General features: G+C 50.6%; 1 non-coding gene across 1 annotated transcript; it reads right to left on the bottom strand.

Moving 5' to 3' along the window:
• Positions 1–268: 268 nt before the first annotated feature.
• LOC117314039 (U6 spliceosomal RNA) lies at positions 269–375 on the bottom strand. Its single transcript, XR_004528722.1, has one exon. It is a non-coding gene; the product is annotated as a U6 spliceosomal RNA (small nuclear RNA).
• Positions 376–9,245: the final 8,870 nt, after the last annotated feature.

The following is a 9,245-nucleotide window of genomic DNA, read 5'->3' on the forward strand; positions in this document are numbered from 1 at the left end:
ATGTGCCCACTCTTCTTCCTTTGGCTGGTCTGCCTCAGTTTACACTCCAGGGACTCAGTCCTCTGCAGTCCTTGGCTTGAATGGCTCCTCAGAGTGCATGCCACTGAGGGCTAGGTGGTCCACGGCCTTCTCTGAAATCAGGAGATAGCAATAAAGGGCAGGCACAGGAGTTTAGATAACCCCCAGGCTCCATTCCGGAAAATTAGCTAACTTTTCCATGTGCTGAGTTCAGAGCATTCTGAGGAAATATTTGTTCCTTTTTTTTTTTAGAAATATGGAACGCTTCACGAATTTGTGTGTCATCCTTGTGCAGGGGCCATGCTAATCTTCTCTGTATCGTTCCAATTTTAGTATACGTGCTGCCGAAGCGAGCACTGTTTGTTCATTTTTAAAGTTTATTCTTTCATTCCGCAAACTATTATTAAGTCCCTACTATGTGCCGTGTCATTCTCTTATACCGTTTCATTTTCTCTTCCCAGAAACCCAACCACGTATAGGGCTCATTATCTCTGTCTCACAGTTGGGCGCCTGAAGCACAGAGAGGTTAAGTCACTTGCCCAAGAATGCACTGCTGGGACGTGGCAGAGCAGGAATTTCATCCCAGGAATGTCTTTCTCCCGAGCCAGGGCTCTTTCTGTGACCCCAGGTTGCTCCCTTTGGAATTCCAGTCCCAAGAGTCATGAGTGATGGGGTGCTCAAGGAAGGAGCATGGAATTCTGTCTGGGTTGGGGAATTGAAGTTGACACCTGACTTGAGTTTCAAAGAGCAGTGTTTCAAAGAGCAATGATGAGTTATCCAGGAAGGAAAGGAGCAGGGAAGGGCATTTCAGGCCAAGAGATCAGCATGTGCAAAACAGAGTTCAGAAACACATGCTGTGTCCACAGCTGTGCAGTGTGGCTTGCATGAGGTATGTGTACGTGCGGGGAGTGGGGCACAATTCGGGAACGGTGGGTTGGGGCTAGATTGTGAGGGTAGAGATGGCCACATCCAACTCGTAAATAGACCTCGCTTGACGCTGGCAGTGGCTTAAAAAAATTAGTTGCCATTAAATTTTAAGTGTGTGTGGGAGAAGGCAGGGGGAGATTTCACATAGGAAAAACAGATGTGCAGCTTTCTTCAGAGGATCTGGCAACCCTGGACTTGCGTTTCTGCTGTTCCTTGTGGAGCGTGGTCACCACAGCCCCCATCCCACCGATGACACATTCACGCACTTGCCCAGTGCATGAGACCTTGAACTCACCCACTAAAGGAGTTTAAGCATCATTTCTTTAGGTAGCTGAAAGGTTTCAAGCAGGAGAGTGATTATCTTCAAAAAGCTCCTGCTGGCTGTGAGGGGGCTGGGAGGCAGGGTGAGGCAGGGAGACCCCCCGCAAATGACTATCCTTGTCATTTGCTCAGCATTGCTAGATGCCTGATTCACTCCTTGTATCAACCCTGCAAGGCCAGGTTAGCAGATGAGGAGATAGAAGCTCGAAAAGCAGATGCCATGAAAGGAAGAATGGAGAGATTGGACCACATAAAAATGTAAAACTTTTATATGACCAGGGAAACCATTCACAAGGTTCAAAGACAAGCCACAGACCAGGAGGAAAAGTCTTTAAAACATACACCCCTGATAAAGAATAGTATCCAGAGTGCAAGGACGTCTGCAAATCAGTAAGAAAAGATAAGCAGTCTAGGAGGATGTAATGGATGCAAGCAGGAAGTTACTAGCTGAAGAAACACAAATGGCCAGAAAGTGAATGAAAAGATGGTCAACCTCACCACCTCAGGGGATGATTCTGTTAGCATTAGGAAAATGCTCATAGAAACCACAGCACAATATCAATGTTGAGGGGAAATGAAAAAGTGAGTAGTGTCTACTGTTGGTGAGACCATGGGGGAGCAGAGACTGACGTATGCAACAAGCGGGTAGGGTCATTTGGGGGGCCAGTTTGACAGTTACCTGTCAATATGGAAAGTGCTCATATCCTTTGAGCCAGCCATCCTTTTTCTAAGTATTCTCGAGACAAATCTAACATAGATGCATAAAGCAAAGTGCATAAGGATGTTCATTGCAGTGTTAATGAAGAAAACCAAAGGGCATAAACCAGCTGTCCATCAACAGGGGACTGGCGTGAGAACTCAAGGGTCACATGGTTCAGATAAAAAAAAACAAAAAACACCTCGAAACATCAGCCAAGAGTCATTCTCCAGCGTCTGTCTTCTGTTTGCCAAGTCCCCGCCTCTCTCACAGGAGGTAACCACCATCATCTGTTTCTAGCGTATTCCTCTAGAAGTTTCTTCTATGCATAATAAGCAACTGTACATTCCTATTCTTTCCCCTTGTTTTACACAAGTGGTGGCCTGCTACCATGCATTTCTGCACTTTGCTCTTTTATTAGGAGATATATTGGACAGAAAGAAGAGTGACTCAAACATTGGTACTTTTAAAAGATCAACATAAAGCGATCACTGATATATCCGACTGGGGATGAGAAATAGATCACTCCCAGCCCCGAGGCCACGAGGCTTTCCAAAATGGCTGTTCTGACTTACGCTCCCTTAGGGAATTTGTGTGATTTTACAAAAAAGATAAAGATTTGAGGTGGTTTTACTTGTTCAAGGTCCCCCAAGCTAGATAGGTAGTGGCTTTGGTTTGGCCTCAGGCCTGTCCAGCAGGGTGGAGGCTGAAGCCCCAAGCAGAGGGAAGCAGGCAGCGGAATAGGCCAGACATGGCAGAGGACCGTGCGGGGGACCTGGCCGACCTGGTGACACTCAGGGTTTCCTGACAGGGATTCCTCAGGGCCTGGGGGGTTACGCCGGTATCTTTCACTGCGCTGGGGGATGTGCAGGAATGCGTTTTAGGGCGCTGAGTGAGAGGGGCCTGCCGAGAGACCCCAGTCCTGGAGGCATCTGGCTGCGTAGCCCTGGGAGCTGGCAGCCCCGTTGGGGAGCCCGATGGGGGTGCCCTTCAAACAACCATTTTTTTCAACCGAATAAACAAATTCTTCACCTCTCCCCTCCAGCAAGGGTAATTTATCCTAGGGTGAAAAATGAATTCTCCCAGGAGGGTCTGCTGCCAGAGGCCCTGGAGCCATGAATTTACTGTCTGCCTTCTGTCCTGATGGAACTGGGTCTCGAGATTTACGTCTGGGGTTTATGGGCAGCTGGCTCTGGGTTGGCAGGAGTCCTGGAGGGCAGCTGTATTTTATAGTGAGGCTGGGCCCTATGAGGATGTAAATCACTGTGGCCGCCCGGCCTCCCAAGAGAGGCCACCTCCTTCAAGTGGGTGGGGAGGGGCTGGGGGAGGGGTGATACCTGTGGACAGCAGGAAGGACCCCCCTCAGAGATTACCTGGTCCAGCTCTCTCCGGTTCTTAGTGGAGGGGTCAGATTCTGGTTTGAGTGATTTACTTTTTGCGGTTGTTTTGTTTCTTTCAAATGTAAACCAGCCAGAACCCCCCTCCAAACTGCTCTGGAGTGAGCATCAACAGTTTGCTGGGACGATTTGCTGCCTGAGCTCTCGGTGACCTCTGCCCTGCAGGAGCTCACAGGTTCAGCTAGTGGTCCCCATCGCGGGGTGTGGCTGCCACACCCGGGACATTTCTTGAGGAGGAAGATGGAGAAAATATTAAGAGTTTTGCTTTACGTTTATGTTTTATCACAATTTAATTTTTTCTATGTCTGTGTGTATCGTATGATGTGATACACAGATATAGTGAAACATGGGTATTACATACATAATATGCATATGTTACTGCAGAGGAATGTACATTTTCTGTAGATGGGAGTGCAAGATCAAAAGGGTTTGGAGACCACTCCCTGCCTACCTGATGGGAGTGTAGCAGTAGGGAGGGCCCTGGCTGGGGTCTCCTTTTCTTGGAGGGCAGAGGGCACCAGCATTTACTGAGCATCTGCTAAGTACTGGACATGGGCACACCATTTCTCTAGAGGCCTGGATCCTATAGCAACAATGGGAGGCAAAGATGGTTAACCCCATTCTACAGACCAGGAGACTGAGGCCCAGAAGGGAGAAGGCCCCACTTGGTCCCTGAGCTGGGACTGGCCTCCTGTTGACCAGTTTCCTGGTTCTTCCTTTGTCTATATTTCCAAAAAAGAAATCTTGTAAAATGTTTTTGGGCATTCAAACTATTTAAAATAATTAAACACAGCGATATCAATTTAAAAAAAGATATTGCAGAGCCCCCCACCCCGTGCAGCACTGGTAAGTGCACACTCCTCTGCCCTCTTGCTATCATTAAAAAAATAATAATAAGAGTATCATTTTAAATTAAGTTACTTTCTCCCTGATTAAGCATGCAATTATTGTTAAATGTAGACCATTTTGAAAAGAAGGATAAAGACCAAGAAGAAAACTAAAATCATCCTCCACTAACTCATTATCCAGGGACGCTTTGGTGCATTTCCTTCCAGTCTTTCTTCCACTGTCTATTTTTGTTTAGATCATATGACATATACCATTTTATGTTTTGCTTTTTCTTCACTTAGCTTTATAGGGTCACCATCTCCCTGGATTATTCCAGCTGCAGAATGCCCATCAAGTGGCTGTATGGGGCGTAGTTTATTTACCTGCTCCTCTCCCCTTCAAGTTGGATAACAAAGTTGTTTCCAGCATTTTGCTGAGGTGCAGTGAGACTCAGCTTACTTGTGGTTGTCATCAGCCTGTAAGGCAGTTCCACTTGGGCTTTTTCCTCTGCAGATGTTATTTCTCACGCTTGTCACTTTTAATGGCTACATAATCTCCTGGAGTGTTGCTATTCCTCATGTTCTAGACCATTTCGCCCTCTCTGTATCCCATGAGGTCTCCCTGCTCCCTCTGGGAAGCCACCCCCTCCCCTGAGCACCTTGGATTCAGGGAAGTAACCTTGGAGGGATGGGGGCAGGGAAGGGGCTGTCGTCATCTTTCAGGACCCCAGGCATTTGCTGCCTCCCTCCTGCCTGTGTCCTGGCCCCGGCACCAGACCCCGTGTGGGCTGATTCCTTCCTTTCCTGCTTTCATTCATTCTTCAGTTGTTTAACCACAACCTGTTAGGTGCTAGTCACTGCTCTAGGTGCTGGGGCTACAGCAGCGAACCAGACAGTCTTCGTCCTTACGGAGGAGGGGCGCTGGGCCATGAATAGGTGAGCAAGTAAATAAGAGTTCACAGAAGCAAAGGAAGACAAGGAAATGGGATGAGATGATAAAGGGTGATGAGGTGGTCAAGGAGGGCCTTCTGGAGGAGATGACATTTGTGCTGGGACCAGCCAAGGGAAGACCTGGGAGAGAAGCTCTGCAGGCAGAGGGAAGAGCAGGGAGAGGCCCTGAGGCAGGAATGTGCCTGGTGTGTTTGAGGAATGGAGGCCAGCGTGCAGGAGAGTGGAGCGGGGTGAGGCCAGAGGGCTCAGAAGGGCCCCGCAGGCCGAGGGGAGGAGTCTGGATTTCTTCAGAGAGTCCTGGGAAGCCTTTGCAGGGCCTGGCCCACATTATGTGCCCAGTTGAACAACTGCTGTTACTGTTGTTCCCTCCTCGTGAAGGAGTCGGAGGGCTGAGACTTGCTCAATGCACAGTGCACCAGGGTTGCCGTCTGGCCTCCTTCGAGTCTGACCTGTTTCCTTCCTGCTGCATCTCACACCTGTTCTCTCTGACAGTGGCCCTAGGACAAGCTGGCTCTGCGCGTCTGCAGCTCCCCACCCCCTAACTCCCTCGGCCCAGGAACTGGGGACCCTGTGGGCCTGTGTTTGCTCTGAACTGTCCCTCTGTGTGAACTGGGCCGATTCTGCCTCCTGGGGCTTTCAGGGGGCTGTGCTGGCACCTAGTGGGGGCTCACTAATGTCAGCTGTGAAGATACTAAATCAGACATCTTAAAAAATTATTTTTTAGGGCTTCCCTGGTGGCGCAGTGGTTGAGAGTCCGCCTGCCGATGCAGGGGACACGGGTTCAAGCCCCGGTCCGGGAAGATCCCACATGCCACGGAGCGGCTGGGCCCGTGAGCCATGGCCGCTGAGCCTGCGCGTCCGGAGCCTGTGCTCCGCAACGGGAGAGGCCACAACAGTGAGAGGCCCGCGTACCGCAAAAAAAAAAAAAATTATTTTTTATCTAGAAATCTCTATACTGTCTGTGAGGGTATGTGTGAGTGCCCTGCAGCAGCCCTGGCCCTGCGGGCACCCTGGAGGGAGGTGGCAGGTGGTCACTTGGGGAAAATAAAAAGCAATTGCATTGGATTCTGCACTTAATTTAATGAAAAGGGCCTGCAGGCAGGCAGAGGCAGAGGCAGTGAGGCAGAGCTTGCAGGTTGTGGGCAGGAGTGATTCTGGAGAGATTTATGGCGCTTCCTAAAACATTCAGATCCAGGCTGAGCTTGGATGGTGCTGGGCTCAGTGCCCTGGGCTGTCTCCGCAGCCTGGGAGGCAGATGGTCTGAGACTCCCCATGGCTGTGATTGCTGTGTGGCCCTGGGCAAGTCACAGCCCGTCTCTGGGCTCTGGAGCACCATCAGGCATTCTGGGTTCCCTCCTGCCCCTCTGTCCTTGGCCCCAGCCTGCTGCCTGCCTCCACCAGGCCTACAAGGCTTTCCATATCCATGAGATCCTCTTCCCCACAGCCTGTGCCCTCCCCAACCCAGTTGTTTTTCCATTTTACAGAGGAGAACACTGAGGCTCTGAGAGGTTCACTGATGTGCCCAGAGCTGTACAGCAAGTCTGGGGCAGGTGAGGGGGGTTGTCTGGCCCCTTTAAGTGTGGGAAGTCAGGAACCTCCATGGTGTGCTTGAAGGCCACTCAGGTTTTCAATGGAGTGGGGGCGGCGATTTGCCTTTCCCCCATGTGAAGTCTGTCCTATTGTGTTTCATTTTCCCATTCAACAGAGAAGGGCCAGGAGAGTTAAGGGATCAGGCTGGACCCCACAGCAACTAGCAACAGAACTAGAATATAATTGCCTCCTGGTCCAGCCTTTCTCCCCAGTACAATGCAGAAGTCTTTCAGCCTCCCCTGTCTTGAGCTCAGCTCCTCCACTCATTTGCTGTGTCACCCTGGGCAAGTGACCTGACCTCTCTGAGCCTCCATGTCTTCATCTTTAAAATGAGGATTACAGTATGCCCACCTCCCAGGCTTGATGGGAGGATCAGCTATTGGCAAATGGCCTAGAATAGTACCCGATATCAATTTCTTTTCAGAAAAATTGTAATTCTAGGGCTGTTCAAACTCTGGAGAAAAATCTTACTAGAAAGGAGCCCCTTCTTTACAGGACCTGGGCTTTGCTGGTGTGGCCCCTCCCGAGGCGGAGGAGGAGGGAGGGAACTTAATGTGGGCTGGTGGTTGCAGATGGCAAGCAGCTAATTTATTTACTTCTTCCTAATAAATATGCACGACACATACATAAAACATCTCACTTGTACCGTTCCACCCAGATCCCGGCAGACAGCGACAGTAGGCAGCGTCGCTCTGAGGCAGGCTCTGTGTGTGTGTGGAGTCTAGCAAGGGGGCTAATGAGCTGATTGTTCCTGCTTTAACCTAATTTCTTGCCATGTATCCAGCAGCGCTCAGAATTCCCAGTTCAGGAAGTGCTGGGCATCCCCTCCAGGCTTCCCAGCTAAGCTCAGGTTAAGGAAGGCCCCAACACCTCTTGCTGCCCTCTGAACTGGGCCAGACTGACCTGGGAGGGGGTGAGCTCCCCGTCAAGGCTGGTGGGGTTTGGGCTGGGGGACTCCCGGGGCATCTCTGGAGATGCTTTGGCCACTCTGGTGGGCCGAGTTTTTGCATACTTGACCTGTTTCTGGTTCGTGCACTGGCGTCTTGACGGGCCCCAGCCTCACACTCTCCCCGCTGCATTCAGTTCTTCTGTTCCCCTCACCCAGCTCATCTGGGAGCCAGGAAGTCCAGTTATAAGACAGGATAACAATTCAGGGAACTGCCACCCCCAGAGCTGAAAGAAACGTGGAGAGGGACAGGGGGCAGGGGCAGCCTGCAGACTCAGAAGGACTGGGATTCCCCTCACTCCTTCTGAGACCTTGGACAAATTACCCGACTCCTCTGAGTCTCAGTGTCTTCACCTGTGAAATGGGCAGTGTTGGTATTTGCCTGACAGTTTGTCATGAGACTTGTTCATTTGTTTGTTCGACAAATGTTTGTTGAGCAACTGATATGTGAAGACACTGCCTCAGGCCCTGCGGGTACAGTGTGAATAAGACAGACAGGACCTTGCCCAATGGATCTTACGTCCTAGTGTGCGAGCCAGCCAAGCGCCTTGTCAACAAATGGATGTCCACTCTAGTGACAGGCCGTGAAATGAGAATGTAGCCAAGGCAGGGTGTTCAGGGAGTGGAGACCCCCCTCAGCTGTGGTCCTCAGGAAGGCTGCTCTGAGGAGGTGATGGTCAAGCACACAGTTGGATGATGAGAAGGAGCCCACTCTGCAGGGAATTGCACAGGCAGAGGGAATAGCCAGTGCAGTGGCCCTGAGGTGCGGACAGGTCTGCATGTTCTGGGAAGGCCAGGGCTGCACAGGCACATGAGGCAAAGCAAGTGACACCTCTGGCATAGGGCCTGGCACAGGGCAAATACTTGTTGGTCCTCTTCCTCCTTCCCCGGCCCTCCTGCTTTCTTGCTCTCCCTGGCCTGTGCTTGAGTCCTTCATGTAATCAAGGTGTGAGGGTCAGAGATTCCTAAAATATCTAAGCTTTGCAACTTGACCTCTTTTAGACTCATCCTGAGTAAGCCTGAGTCTCTTGAATGGCCTGTGGTCTCTCTCTGTGCCCACCTTGCAGTCATATGTATCATGTATTGCCAGCAGACAAAGGACTCATCCAGAATATATAAAGAGCTCTTATAAATCAACAAGAAAAGGACAGACAACCTAATAGCAAATTGGCCAAGAGACCTGAACAGGCACTTCACAAAGGAGATCCAAATGATCAGTAAATGTGTGAAAAGGTGCTCAGCAGCATCTCACAGAGGGAAATGGGAATTAAACCACAGAGAGGTACCCATCAGAGGGCCCATGTTGAAAAGGCTGAAACTGCTGAGTGTCTGTGTGGAGGTGGAGCAGTGGGACCATCATGCACTGAGGGTGGGAGTGGAAACGTCACTTTACTGCAGGTTCCCTGGAGAGAGGAAGTGCAGGTATATCACACCCACAGCAACACGGGATAAATTCACCAACTGCTGTCTCCTGTCTCCCAGCCTGTCCCCCTGGCAGCCCGGTGCTGGGTCTCTTTTCCCACTCCTCCCTCCTCAGCCTTCCCTTGGCCGCTCTGCTCATCAGCTCTGCT

The sequence above is a fragment of the Tursiops truncatus genome, chromosome 10, assembly GCF_011762595.2.
Source record: "Tursiops truncatus isolate mTurTru1 chromosome 10, mTurTru1.mat.Y, whole genome shotgun sequence".
NCBI classification, from domain to species: Eukaryota; Metazoa; Chordata; class Mammalia; order Artiodactyla; family Delphinidae; genus Tursiops; species Tursiops truncatus.